The following is a 15795-nucleotide window of genomic DNA, read 5'->3' as shown; positions in this document are numbered from 1 at the left end:
AACAGTCAGTAATAAACCAAGAACAAATTCACTAATTACAAGCATACAATCTAAAAGAGCTAACAGTATTATTCAGGTACAGAAATGTAATAATTAAATGTAAAATAACACTGTAAATTAAATATAGATCAATCTTTGCTAAAGTTGTTTTGTTGTTTGAATAACATTTATGAAATAGACCGCAGCAGGTATTTATAGGCTGCTGTCACTTTCAGACAGAATGCACTGATCCAATATAATGATATCTGATTTCTTTCTCAACTGTTTACGTTCACTTAAGACATAACCGACTGCGTTTACGAGAATACTTGCAGAGACGGATATTTTGACAACAAAAAGCGCAAAGAGACGCGAAAGAGGAATCAATTCGTTGTTAGCACACTATCTGTTTGTGCGGCTGTGTGGACAGATAACAGCGCACGTTTTTTTTTTCGCTGCTTCTTGCGCTGGAATGGTTTAAAATCTATGATGGTTAAACTTAGATTAATCTGCAAATCACATGCGTGCCGAACCGTGTGGCTTGATCTGTAAAGATCACAGTTCAACTACGATCCGTTGCTTTAAGGCACACGGGCATTCTATGCGAATCTATAGCATTTATTCACTGATGTGAAGAATCTCAGGAGTCAGGACTAATAATATTGTATAATAGTAGATGTAAGAATGAAACTTACATGTTAAACATGACTAAAATTAGACAATCTACTATTTGAATTGATTTCTGGACATTGCAGTGTTATTGTATTGTAATCGTTATTGTATATCATTGTATTATTAGTAGTAGTAGTAGTAGTAGTAGTAGTATGTATGTATGAAAAAGAGCAGATTGTACATTCAGCTGAATAACTCCTTCTGTGTTGAGTAAATTATGAGGGTGAGTAAATGACAGTATTTGTAGGTGAACTATTCCTTTACACAAAATGTAGCAGGAGAGATGTGCGTTGATTCACAGGTCAGTGGGTTCAGCCTGCAGGGATACTGTAAGAGAGGACATTGAATGGCAGGTTGTTCCTTTGTGAAGCTTTGGTCTTCCTGACTGGGCACATTGTGCTCTGTCCTAATGGAGACCAGGCTCAGTGATACACCCTGGGGAGCAATGACCAGAAACCAGCAGTACACAAGCCTCAAAGAGCTCCTACAAAGAGTCGTGTGGATTTGTGCTACTGGTTAAGATAGAAGAGTGGCTCCTTACACACACAGACGACTGACTTCATAGCCATGTTCGCTGATATCTGCGTGGATTTGTGTGGAGCAGACACACAGGATGCTCCTTCACACTGATGGTCTGTTCTCGCGCTGTTATAATGGATGCCTTGTCTGTCTTCCCTTCTCTCTCTCTCTGCCTCAGGACGAAACAGCCAAATGAGGAGTGAAACACAATATGGTGTTTTAGACTCTCTTGGGGCAAAACAAAGAGGAAAAAGAAAAGAGGAGGAGAGATAAACAGAGGCAAATTGATGCACAGAGAGAGGGAGGTGAACTGACTGAGGCAGAGAGACTGAAATCCAGGCTCCCGACATTCGGGACAAGGAGGCATAAGTGAAGGAACTTTTGAAATGGCGACCACGAAACAACAAGCAGGTCCAGGTCCAGTGGACAACAGAGATGCAGGAACGGCTGGTCGAAATGTGGCAACACCACGACTGCCTCCTCGTATAATGTCTAGCAAGTTGCCGCGACACAGTATCCATTTTGTTTACATCCGCTTACCCGTAAATCTGGCTTGATAATCTTAAGAATATCTTGGAGATTTTCAAATCTTGTAGTGTGTGCGGGTTTGAGATTTTAAAGAAGAAAATCTGTGAAGATTCTCTTGTGTGTGAGATGCAACCAGATTTCAAAATTGGTTAAGATTTAAAAACTCCAGTCCTGTAGTCTGAGACCAGCTTGTGGCTGAAAGAGAATGATGGTCACACGGAGGCAGAAAAAGACAAGTGGACTGAGGCAATGAGAGAAAGAGACACACAAAGTCGGAGTCTAAGAGTAAGACAGAGAGGGGCAGGGAGAGATAGACAGGAGGAGACATGGTGATAAAAAGGTAGACTGTGGCAGAGATAGTCAGAATGAGGCACTGAGAGAAAGACCGACAGACTGAGAGACAGGAAGATCGAGGCAGAGAGTGAGGCAGACTGAGAGACAGGTGAGACTAAAGCCCAATTTATACTTCTGCGTCGAACTCACGCCGTAGCTACGTCGTAGGCTGTGTGTTACGCGCGTACTCTTCAGTGTACCCTGACGTGCACCTCAATTCTACGCGGACGCAAGCGCTGTGATTGGTCTGCTAGAACCCCTCCCTCGTGCTCCCTCTGCATGAGTAATTGCGCGTCATCGCGGACAACGACGCAGAAGTATAAATTAAAACCAACGCGTTGCCTACGGCGTAGGTCCGGCGCAGAAGTATAAATCAGCCTTAAGGAAGATTTCACACCTGAGAGTTTGTTTCAGAATCTGGTGTTTTCTCTCTTGGTTTGGTCAGTTTAGGCATGTGTGAACACGGCAATCGCGCTCGGATCCGCACCAAAACAATCGCTCTGAGACCGCCTGAACGAGGTGGTCTCGGCCAGATTGCAAACAAACTCTGGGGTGGTTCGCTTGAGGTGTGAAACTCAACAGAACAGCGAACCAAATGGTTCTTTGAGTGAGCGCTAGGGATGTTAACGATTAATCGACAATCGATTAATTGTCGATAATGCATTAAATCGATCAAACTTATTGATGGTCGATTAAGTAGTTTCATGCCGGAGCTATGTTCGGGACCATTTTACACCATCATGACTAAGTTTGCGTGTGCATTCGCAGTCTTTTGTTTTGTGCAAATGTAAGTTGTAATATTGTGTTTATTTTGTGTAGGCCTATCTATATCTGATTTAACTCATATAGGATGCATTTGGTTAAGAATTAACGATCTAGTAAAACGTGCTGTGATCAGCTTCAGCGTGCGCAGCTAAAACGGCAATGCACGACTAATAATGACTATGATTGGGACTGTCATATTACATAACATTATAAAGAGAACAATATTGTAATAAAACATTGTGTCGTGCTGCTTATATATTTATCACGCAGTAAAAATGCCCCTCCCAAACAAGAATCCAAAACAAGGACTGGTGGGACGTTGTCCTGCTTCACTTCACAGACGCTGAGTGAAATGAGAATTTTAGAATGATGGGACACTTATTTATATGACACTTTATTCAACAGGAAGAACAGCTCGTTCCGCGCGTCATACGTCATTACGCTATTTATCGTCATTGCACATGCGCAGTCCTTTCAGTTTCGGTTTTCAATCCGATCAAGTGTTTACATGTTCTCTCGATCGGATTACAAAAGGAATAAACCAACCCTTTCAATCGGATCGAAATTTCATTCGGATCGAGCTCAATCGGATCGATTAAGGTGTTTACATGAAGGTTTTTTAGTCTGATTGAACCGTCAATCCAATTATAAGTGTCCATGTAAACGCAGCTACAGACAACCATTAATCAAAGTGTTGCATGTGTAACGTTTAACTCCTTATGAAATAACTGAGATATACTTCTGAAGACCAGAAGAATATCTATTAGCCTACCTGTTTATTTTAGTATGATCATTACATATAAATGATAAAAAAAACTTAATAAAAATAGCATTTCTCTAGGGAAATATTATATGGCAAGAAATATCGTTATCGCAATACTCAACAACAATATCGCATATCGCATATTTTCCCAGTATCGTGCAGCCCTAGTATTAAGGCTAACAATTAATCAATTAATTAATCGTTAATTTAGCCGACGATCGATCATGGGAATTTGTGAAAATTGACATGCCTAGTAAGCGCATTCGTTTCCACAGTTCTCTCTCTCTTTCCCGCTCATTTGAAGGGTCAGCTTCACACACACGATTTGGCACACGTTTTACGTCGGAAACCGGAGCACCTGGAGGAGACCCACGCTGACACAGGGAGAACATGCAAACTCCACCTCAGCCGGGGCTCGAACCGGTGTGCTACCATGCCGTCCACATTAGTTATCACAGTTGAAAACCAAAAGAGCACTTCTGAGACTGAGGCAGAGAGAGAGACAGGTAGACTGAGGCAGAGAGAGAGACAGGTGAGACTGAGGCAGGGAGAGACAGGTGAGACTGAGGCAGAGAGAGAGACAGGTGAGACTGAGGCAGAGAGAGAGACAGGTAGACTGAGGCAGGCAGAGAGACAGGTGAGAGACTGAGGCAGAGAGAGAGACAGGTGAGACTGAGGCAGAGAGAGAGACAGGTAGACTGAGGCAGAGAGAGAGACAGGTAGACTGAGGCAGAGAGAGAGACAGGCGAGACTGAAGCAGAGAGAGAGAAAGTTAGACTGAGGCAGAGAGAGAGACAGGCAGACTGAGGCAGAGAGAGAGACAGGTAGACAGAGAGAGAGACAGGCGAGACTGAGGCAGAGAGAGAGAAAGTTAGACTGAGGCAGAGAGAGAGACAGGCAGACTGAGGCAGAGAGAGAGACAGGTAGACTGAGGCAGAGAGAGAGACAGGTAGACTGAGGCAGAGGGAGAGACAGGCAGACTGAGGCAGAGAGAGAGACAGGTAGACTGAGGCAGAGGGAGAGACAGGTAGACTGAGGCAGAGAGAGAGACAGGTAGACTGAGGCAGAGGGAGAGACAGGTAGACTGAGGCAGAGGGAGAGACAGGTAGACTGAGGCAGAGGGAGAGACAGGTAGACTGAGGCAGAGGGAGAGACAGGTGAGACTGAGGCAGAGAGAGAGACAGGTGAGACTGAGGGAGGCAGAGAGACAGGTGGACTGAGGCAGAGAGAGAGACAGGTAGACTGAGGCAGAGAGAGAGACAGGTAGACTGAGGCAGAGAGAGAGACAGGTGAGACTGAGGGAGGCAGAGAGACAGGTGGACTGAGGCAGAGAGAGAGACAGGTGAGACTGAGGGAGGCAGAGAGAGAGACAGGTAGACTGAGGCAGAGAGAGAGACAGGTAAGACTGAGGGAGGCAGAGAGACAGGTAGACTGAGGCAGAGAGAGAGACAGGTAGACTGAGGCAGAGAGAGAGACAGGTAAGACTGAGGGAGGCAGAGAGACAGGTAGACTGAGGCAGAGAGAGAGACAGGTAGACTGAGGCAGAGAGAGAGACAGGTAGACTGAGGCAGAGAGAGAGACAGGTAAGACTGAGGGAGGCAGAGAGACAGGTGGACTGAGGGAGGCAGAGAGACAGGTGAGACTGAGGGAGGCAGAGAGACAGGTGAGACTGAGGGAGGCAGAGAGACAGGTGGACTGAGGCAGAGAGAGAGACAGGTGAGACTGAGGGAGGCAGAGAGAGAGACAGGTAGACTGAGGCAGAGAGAGAGACAGGTAAGACTGAGGGAGGCAGAGAGACAGGTAGACTGAGGCAGAGAGAGAGACAGGTAGACTGAGGCAGAGAGAGAGACAGGTAGACTGAGGCAGAGAGAGAGACAGGTGAGACTGAGGGAGGCAGAGAGACAGGTGGACTGAGGCAGAGAGAGAGACAGGTGAGACTGAGGGAGGCAGAGAGAGAGACAGGTAGACTGAGGCAGAGAGAGAGACAGGTAAGACTGAGGGAGGCAGAGAGACAGGTAGACTGAGGCAGAGAGAGAGACAGGTAGACTGAGGCAGAGAGAGAGACAGGTGAGACTGAGGGAGGCAGAGAGACAGGTGGACTGAGGCAGAGAGAGAGACAGGTGAGACTGAGGGAGGCAGAGAGAGAGACAGGTAGACTGAGGCAGAGAGAGAGACAGGTAAGACTGAGGGAGGCAGAGAGACAGGTAGACTGAGGCAGAGAGAGAGACAGGTAGACTGAGGCAGAGAGAGAGACAGGTAGACTGAGGCAGAGAGAGAGACAGGTAAGACTGAGGGAGGCAGAGAGACAGGTAGACTGAGGCAGAGAGAGAGACAGGTAGACTGAGGCAGAGAGAGAGACAGGTAGACTGAGGCAGAGAGAGAGACAGGTAGACTGAGGGAGGCAGTGGGGTTTCTCTCAGAAGTCGTCGTCTATTCTGAGAAAGTGTTCGTTCACCATAGCAACCGCACACCTACCTGGTCAAAAGCATGCCAGCAGTTTGAACTCTTACTGCTGGACTACAAACCAAACAGGAAACACTTAATCAAGTCAAAGTAAGGGCATTTCATGGTTAAAAAAAAAAAAAAGCCATTTCATAATAAATCAATTGTAATAATCACTGAGGCTGTCTACAGTGCCAGGACAGTAGTCTGTATTTCTCTGCTTGGTGTCAGATTTCACACATTATTTTTCCCTACTCCCAATCATTTCCTGTCCTCTCCTTGTACTGCACTGTACTCTCCTCTGCGATGTACTGAGAATAAGAAGGGAATTAAAAGGCAAAGAACAGATGCAGTATAGAGCCACACTGTATCATTAAGCAGAGTGATCTTGCTGTAAGCCCTGTGGCTGCTAAACACCAATTCACTTCCCATATGGAGAGAAAAATACAGGAGAGGGAAGCAGGTAAGATCAGTAATCTTAGCTGATGAAACCGTAGATTAGGGGTGTGAAAAATGAGATCCACCTATTTGCCAAGCCTGTGCTATTAAGGTATGGTCAAACGCTTTAGCAATACTGTAATCCTTTATAGTCACGTGAATAAAACTTTGTTGACAGACTCTGGAGGAAAAAAGTAAAAGACAAAACAAAATAGGGAGAGGCAGAATGAAAGAGAAAGAGGGGAATAATACAAGGAAACAGCTAGTGATCCATATTAAGTGAGCAGTAAGTGTTGCTTTCGAGTTTGCACTAATAACCGATAACTAATAGTATGAGGATATTTGCCTATAAAACTGCACTGAACAGTTACTTAATAAACAAAACAAAAAGAAACGCCCATCAAGATGGGTTTGTAATGGATAGTTCAGATGTCCAAATGAAGCACGAGCCTGTCACTGATATTGAGTCAGGGTGCGGTTGCACACGAGCCAGCTGTCTCACATTCTCAAGAGATGAGAAGCATCTGTCATTGTGCCGTTAGACACATGGTCATCAACTGGGTTTTTTCCCCCCAGTCCTCCGCTCACACCTGACCGACTTCCCCACGCACACTAACCTTGTGATTTAGGATACTGTTCTACTTGATGTCGAATATGTGATCATGGAAGCAGTGGTGCTGCAAGTCAGATATTTTTCCCATATGAAGGCATAGACCCTTGAGCGACTCGCAAATGCTGCCTTGGCAACATAACATCCACTGAGGGGGATGTTTATTATTGAGGAACACAAGTACACTGGGAATTATAATGTATTAAGAATATAAAATGATTCTTGAGCAGAACGTTTATAAGTTGTGTGGCTCGAGAATGAGCGGATGAAAACATGTTGATGAAACACCAATCTGGGTTTAAATCATAAGGTGTGGCTGGAGGCTCTTTCGTACTAGACAGACAGTTCCTCCTAAGACAACAAGGCTAATGTTATGCAACCTGAATTAATGTTGGCACTGTTATGATATCTGAACTAACTGCTGTCGGTAAGAAACAGGTCTGCCTCTGGGTGGAGAAATGTTGTTGTGTTACAATTACTGATGTCACTTAATACGATTTATTCTTAATGACTAAATAAGTGTTTTTGAGAGAAACTTTTGAATCAACAAATTGTTGCCAGGGCTCCAGACTGAGACTAAATGGTCACATTTAGGGCTGGAACTAATGATTATTTTTTCAATCGATTCTTTTTCCGATTAATCAACTGATCTAATTTTAACCAAAAAATAATAACCATAACTAATATATCTATGAACTTTTACCTAATGATATTATTTATCACAAAAGATAAAGTTTATGCAGCGTAGGCCTAATAAGAAAAGGTGTTTACTATGGTTCTTTTTGGGACTTTTTACAGCAGCAATTGCTTACACGTGTGAATCCTGAAATGTTTTGTTCCTTCAGGAGATTAAAATAGTTGCTTGAATATGTTCATTCAGCTGTATGAACTAACTATTGAACTGTATGAACAAAATATTGCCTTGAAGTCGTTCATTGTTAAATGCAGCTGTTTTTGTTGAAGGTATAGTTCACCCCAAAAATGAAAATTATGTCATCCTTTACTCACCCTCATGTCGGTCCAGACCTGCAAGACTTTTGTTCATCTTCAGAACACAAATGAAGATATTTTTGAAGAAATCTGAGATTTCTGTCCCTCCATTGACAGTCTACGCAACTACCACTTTGACGCTTCAAAAAGTTCATAAAAAGATTGTAAAACTAATCCATATGAATTGAATAGTTTAGTCTGAATTTTCTGAAGAGATACAATTGCATTATATGATGAAGAGGCTTAAATGAGCCTTTTATTCACATTTAAACATTCATCAAAGCACACATCAGATATGGTAAACGGCAGCTTGAGCATGGTTGCTTGACGTGTAAGAACCAATGAGGTTCATTCTCGCGTTACGCAGCACGTTTGAGCTTCAGCAAGAACCAATGAGGTTCATTCTCGTGTTACGCAGCACGTTTGAGCTTCTGCAAGAACCAATGAGGTTCATTCTCGTGTTACGCAGCACGTTTGAGCTTCTGCAAGAACCAATGAGGTTCATTCTCGTGTTACGCAGCACGTTTGAGCTTCTGCAAGAACCAATGAGGTTCATTCTCGTGTTACGCAGCACGTTTGAGCTTCTGCAAGAACCAATGAGGTTCATTCTCGTGTTACGCAGCACGTTTGAGCTTCTGCAAGAACCGATGAGGTTCATTCTCGTGTTACGCAGCACCGTTTGAGCTTCAGCAAGAACCAATGAGGTTCATTCTCGTGTTACGCAGCACGTTTGAGCTTTAGCAAGAACCAATGAGGTTCATTCTCGTGTTACGCAGCACGTTTGAGCTTCTGCAAGAACCAATGAGGTTCATTCTCGTGTTAAGCAGCACCGTTTGAGCTTCAGCAAGAACCAATGAGGTTCATTCTCATGTTACGCAGCACGTTTGAGCTTTAGCAAGAACCAATGAGGTTCATTCTCGTGTTACGCAGCACGTTTGAGCTTCAGCAAGAACCAATGAGGTTCATTCTCATGTTACGCAGCACGTTTGAGCTTTAGCAAGAACCAATGAGGTTCATTCTCGTGTTACGCAGCACGTTTGAGCTTCAGCAAGAACCAATGAGGTTCATTCTCGTGTTACGCAGCACGTTTGAGCTTTAGCAAGAACCAATGAGGTTCATTCTCGTGTTACGCAGCACGTTTGAGCTTCTGCAAGAACCAATGAGGTTCATTCTCGTGTTACGCAGCACGTTTGAGCTTTAGCAAGAACCAATGAGGTTCATTCTCGTGTTACGCAGCACGTTTGAGCTTCAGCAAGAACCAATAAGGTTCATTCTCGTGTTACGCAGCACGTTTGAGCTTTAGCAAGAACCAATGAGGTTCATTCTCGTGTTACGCAGCACGTTTGAGCTTTAGCAAGAACCAATGAGGTTCATTCTCGTGTTAAGCAGCACCGTTTGAGCTTCAGCAAGAACCAATGAGGTTCATTCTCGTGTTACGCAGCACGTTTGAACTTCAGCAAGAACCAATGAGGTTCATTCTCGTGTTACGCAGCACGTTTGAGCTTCAGCAAGAACCAATGAGGTTCATTCTCGTGTTACGCAGCACGTTTGAGCTTTAGCAAGAACCAATGAGGTTCATTCTCGTGTTAAGCAGCACCGTTTGAGCTTCAGCAAGAACCAATGAGGTTCATTCTCGTGTTACGCAGCACGTTTGAACTTCTGCAAGAACCAATGAGGTTCATTCTCGTGTTACGCAGCACCGTTTGAGCTTCAGCAAGAACCAATGAGGTTCATTCTCGTGTTACGCAGCACGTTTGAGCTTTAGCAAGAACCAATGAGGTTCATTCTCGTGTTACGCAGCACCGTTTGAGCTTCAGCAAGAACCAATGAGGTTCATTCTCGTGTTACGCAGCACGTTTGAGCTTTAGCAAGAACCAATGAGGTTCATTCTCGTGTTACGCAGCACGTTTGAGCTTCTGCAAGAACCAATGAGGTTCATTCTCATGTTACGCAGCACGTTTGAGCTTTAGCAAGAACCAATGAGGTTCATTCTCGTGTTACGCAGCACGTTTGAGCTTCAGCAAGAACCAATGAGGTTCATTCTCGTGTTACGCAGCACGTTTGAGCTTCTGCAAGAACCAATGAGGTTCATTCTCGTGTTAAGCAGCACCGTTTGAGCTTCTGCAAGAACCAATGAGGTTCATTCTCGTGTTACGCAGCACCGTTTGAGCTTCTGCAAGAACCAATGAGGTTCATTCTCGTGTTACGCAGCACCGTTTGAGCTTCAGAAAGAACCAATGAGGTTCATTCTCGTGTTAAGCAGCACCGTTTGAGCTTCAGCAAGAACCAATGAGGTTCATTCTCGTGTTAAGCAGCACCGTTTGAGCTTCTGCAAGAACCAATGAGGTTCATTCTCGTGTTACGCAGCACCGTTTGAGCTTCTGCAAGAACCAATGAGGTTCATTCTCGTGTTACGCAGCACCGTTTGAGCTTCTGCAAGAACCAATGAGGTTCATTCTCGTGTTAAGCAGCACCGTTTGAGCTTCAGCAAGAACCAATGAGGTTCATTCTCATGTTACGCAGCACGTTTGAGCTTTAGCAAGAACCAATGAGGTTCATTCTCGTGTTACGCAGCACGTTTGAGCTTCAGCAAGAACCAATGAGGTTCATTCTCGTGTTACGCAGCACGTTTGAGCTTCTGCAAGAACCAATGAGGTTCATTCTCGTGTTAAGCAGCACCGTTTGAGCTTCTGCAAGAACCAATGAGGTTCATTCTCGTGTTACGCAGCACCGTTTGAGCTTCTGCAAGAACCAATGAGGTTCATTCTCGTGTTACGCAGCACCGTTTGAGCTTCAGAAAGAACCAATGAGGTTCATTCTCGTGTTAAGCAGCACCGTTTGAGCTTCTGCAAGAACCAATGAGGTTCATTCTCGTGTTATGCAGCACCGTTTGAGCTTCTGCAAGAACCAATGAGGTTCATTCTCGTGTTACGCAGCACGTTTGAGCTTCTGCAAGAACCAATGAGGTTCATTCTCGTGTTACGCAGCACGTTTGAGCTTCTGCAAGAACCAATGAGGTTCATTCTCGTGTTACGCAGCACCGTTGAGCTTCTGCAAGAACCAATGAGGTTCATTCTCGTGTTACGCAGCACCGTTTGAGCTTCTGTAAGAACCAATGAGGTTCATTCTCGTGTTACGCAGCACCGTTGAGCTTCTGCAAGAACCAATGAGGTTCATTCTCGTGTTACGCAGCACGTTTGAGCTTCTGCAAGAACCAATGAGGTTCATTCTCGTGTTACACAGCACGTTTGAGCTTCTGTAAGAACCAATGAGGTTCATTCTTGTGTTACGCAGCACCGTTGAGCTTCTGCAAGAACCAATGAGGTTCATTCTCGTGTTACGCAGCACGTTTGAGCTTCTGCAAGAACCAATGAGGTTCATTCTCGTGTTACACAGCACGTTTGAGCTTCTGTAAGAACCAATGAGGTTCATTCTTGTGTTACGCAGCACCGTTTGAGCTTCTGTAAGAACCAATGAGGTTCATTCTCGTGTTACGCAGCACGTTTGAGCTTCTGCAAGAACCAATGAGGTTCATTCTCGTGTTACGCAGCACCGTTTGAGCTTCTGCAAGAACCAATGAGGTTCATTCTCGTGTTACGCAGCACGTTTGAGCTTCTGCAAGAACCAATGAGGTTCATTCTCGTGTTACGCAGCACCGTTTGAGCTTCTGTAAGAACCAATGAGGTTCATTCTCGTGTTACGCAGCACGTTTGAGCTTCTGTAAGAACCAATGAGGTTCATTCTCGTGTTACGCAGCACCGTTTGAGCTTCTGTAAGAACCAATGAGGTTCATTCTCGTGTTACGCAGCACTGTTGAGCTTCTGCAAGAACCAATGAGGAAAATTTCAGATATTTCTAATATTTCTCATATTTCATTAAAAATATCTTCATTCGTGTTGCGAAGATGAACGAAAGTCTTACGAATTTGGAACGACATAAGGGTGAATAAATGATGACAGAATTTACATTTTTGGGTGAATTAACCCTTTAAATATTGACAAAACCCCCTCCACCACCACCCTAGTGGTACCAAATCAGGTGCTGATGCCACCATCTGTAGAACTTGTGGCACCGGTGCCATTGTTAGTCTGGAGTCCACTGGCTCATCCTTCCCTTTTGAAGCTTTCATAAAATTGAAAATTAATCTCTTATTCCTGCCAAAGTAAATTTGAGACTAGAGTAAAACCATGAACACACTGGAGAGCTGCTTTATAGTAGACACTGAAGTTGCAATTCTAACTGAAAGTGTCTTCAAACTTCTTTTTGAAGAATGAAAACAAAGAATTGTCATGAGTATAATTTTAAAACGAACACTGAACGTCAAAGTAAGTCTAAATAAGACTTGGAGCAGCACTGAACAAGTAGGCTACTTATTGACATTAACAAATGCTCTTAGTCCTGCTAGGCAGTTTTGTTGTCATGATAACGGTAGGGATGCACCGATATGAACATTTTGGCCGATACCGATAATTCTTTATATTTGAAAGCCGTTAAATTAAGCGTAGCGTCAGTTCTGGCAGGTCACGATAGTCAAGCTCGCATCAGCTGACCCTCAGCTGATCCATGTCTACCTATAGGAATACGATGCCTATCACTGTAAGCTCCTTCAGTATTATCAGCTACTATCGCGTTTCTCAGGAGCTAATTACCCTCCTCCATCCCCAGCTCCTCCTCTCGTCAGTCAGGATTTGGCATTCTGATTCCCCCTGAATCAGACTAAAATTCTCTAATTGTGTTGTACATTAAAATTAATGATATCTGTAATACATGTTGGTTCTGTTCTGTTTACCCTAAGAGGGGGTTATTGCTGCTCTCCCTGCTCTTATCCACGCTAGGCTGCATGGATGCGCATGGAGTTCTTGCCCAGAACAGAACCATACAGCCAATCCTAACTGTATGCTAATTGTCAATCGTATTTGACGATAGTGATCCTGACAGAACTAATATATTGGCCGATAAATCTAAATCCAAATTTTTATATACTTTTTTGAGAGCCTAATAACAAAAGCAAAAATCTCACCATTAAAAGCCATGTCCCAAATTTCTTTATAAAAAAAAAAAATTACCTTACAAAGAAATAAAATAATGCAAATCCTAAATAATGCAAATAAGTCATTGGACAACACATTTAAAAAATAAAAATGCATGTGCCTATAGATAAATAAAATGGAATAGCCTAGACTACGCCCAGACAATAATGAAATGGTTTTAATTAAAACATATTGTTTATAAAAATAATACGAGAAAAAAGTATGAGTTATTATTAATAATGCATCAATGTTTGTTTGTTTTTTGAAAAGGAAACATCTTAAATTAATATCACTGTTTCAAATAACAGCACACGATGAAGCTGAAGTGATAATGATCGCTTCTGTCAGTGGGTTAATTAACTCAATGAAACCTATATGAGATAAATCAGTTATTTATGCAACAAAATATTACAACTTATATCTGCACAAAATTATGCGAATACACAAGTGAACTTGAACTAAGTTATGTGTCAGTCAGATTGTGTAACTCCTGTTGTGGACGTGCTCTTCCCTGAAACAGGCACAATGCAATATTACAATAGTGTTCTCATTATAATGTTATGTACACAACAGTCCCAATCATCATTATTAATGTTGTGCATTGCCATTTGAGCTGCATGCACTGAAGCTAAAGATGGTCACCAGACTGGAGAGCTTTACTACAGCGTTTATTAACTTAAAACGCATCCTAGTATAGGCCTATGAGATAAATCATATACTGTATATATATACACACACATTACAAATTAAACATAACATTACAAATTGCAATGCACAAGCGACCTTGACTGTGCTAATCATGAAGGTTTGAATGCGCTCTTCCCGTAACACGCACTAAAACAAGGACAAACAAGGAATTCACAACATTCTTTTAACAGTCGTGTTGTCATTATAATTTTATGTAGCCTATATGACAGACTTGCACTGCACATGTAGCACTTTACTGTATTTTCCTTTTCAAAGTGATTCCAATCATATTTAGAGCAATTCAAACCATCATGTTGAACAGTGTGCGTCTGAAGAGTCTCACCTGAACGAAATAATCCATTATCTATCGGATTTAATATATCGGCCTAATTTACTTATCGGGTCGACAACGATTACATTAAAAATGAACATCTATCGTTGATACCGATATGGTGACAGATATACTGTGCATCCCTAAATAAAGGATAATAATAAAACGTGTTTCGGTCATGAACGAAGGAATCACTTGAGTGCATGATTCAATGACTTGCTTATTACACACGGAAAGACAGTCAACTGTCGCCACCTACTGGCGGAATACAAAAAGAGCCACTGAACAGTGAAAGATCTTTTTGGTGAATGGATAACAATGAATCTGAATCAAATTCCCCATCAACAGCTACTGCAATCAAACACATGATCATCAAAGCACATCCAACTAAATTCAGAACAATTGCATTCTCAAATGCCCTAAAACTTAGAAATACATCAATGTTTGCATCTATCGCAAATGATGCATTTCTACTGTGAGAAGGCGAACAACTCCTAAAATTAAATCTTTTATGGCTTCGACATAAATGCACAAACAATGTCCTTGATTTTCTATTGTTCTTCGTATAAAACTGAATCTGTCACAAAGGTGGGTATGTGAGCTGTGCAGACAGCAGATCTTTGCAGGTTTTGTGTCATGCATCAGCACACGGCCTTTAACGGGCTAACACACTGTAGCATGCTAGCATCAAATCATAATCTGCATATATGGTGTAATATTTTCCTCTTAAAAAGACAAAACTGCTGAATAAAGAAACGGACGTGTAGAGTAGATAAAAGCACGGTGGTGAGCATCGCTGCCACTCATCCTACCTGTTTCCACAAAAGCTTTTTATTCCAGAGAGTCTTGACATAACAGCGCTGAACATTAGCCAGCAACAGTGCTGCTGTAAACACAAACCAAACCCCGCTAGAACTGCGCATGCGCTGCCGCACGCTTCGGCAATGTTCGGGATGGAGTCGAATCTCAGCGTATCCAAGGAATTCTGCATTATGGTATTTAATAATAGTAGCCTATATAAAAGGTTTTGGAAGAAAAGTAAACATTTCAACATGCTACATTGCTGTCAAATGAAGTCGCTTTGTGTTATTATGTTTACCTGACTGAGTAGAGTCCGTTTATCATTTAGAAAATAACCGTTTTACATTTTTAATGTGCATAAAATATCGAAACATTTGGCTGTCAAATTAAGCAATGAGTCAAAAACAAAATCAAAGCTGATGTGATATTAAATGCAAATTGAGCAGCACGTTACATTGTGGGATTCAAGTTTGCATGCAGTGTGCTTTGTTGCATACTGCACATTTTAATGTAGTAGCTCATCCGGGTACTCTATGCATAAGTATGCAGAAAATGTGCATACTGTGCAGTAGCCTTGAATGTTACAATGCTATTCTAAACATAGCATCTATAGCCTATCACAAAAAGTTGTACAAGTACATTTTGAAAAAGTAGCCTACATTTTATCTACATCTATATCTTGTGTATAAAATGCATGGATCATGCAGATATAAGTGCTGAAAGTGCATATTTCCTACTTTCCTACTTATATTTCCTAAATTTAATATAGCCTATATTCATTTGATTTTGAAAGTTTAACAATAGTAACATATTAGCTGCAAAAACTATAGCCGAATATGAATGTGCAAGGCTGTTCCTTTCAACTCTCCCAGGTTGTGATGTTTCAACATTGGCTTGGATCAACTTT

At 42.6% G+C, this 15795-nt stretch overlaps 1 protein-coding gene across 2 annotated transcripts in view; it reads right to left on the bottom strand.

Annotated features, from left to right (window-relative positions):
• The window catches only part of rabgap1 (RAB GTPase activating protein 1), a 106472-nt gene extending 91435 nt beyond the window's left edge, over window positions 1–15037 (bottom strand). Inside the window, exon 1 of one of the 2 annotated variants that reach the window (XM_084400521.1) lies at window positions 14900–15037. The gene's annotated coding sequence lies outside the window, so the exon portion shown is untranslated. The remainder of the gene's footprint in view (window positions 1–14899) is intronic. The other variant, XM_084400522.1, reaches the window with a different exon arrangement.
• Between the last annotated feature and the right edge of the window lie 758 nt (window positions 15038–15795).

This window comes from Rutilus rutilus (assembly GCF_951802725.1).
Source record: "Rutilus rutilus genome assembly, chromosome: 25".
Taxonomy (NCBI): Eukaryota; Metazoa; Chordata; class Actinopteri; order Cypriniformes; family Leuciscidae; genus Rutilus; species Rutilus rutilus.
This window is presented reverse-complemented; position numbering and strand designations above follow the sequence as displayed.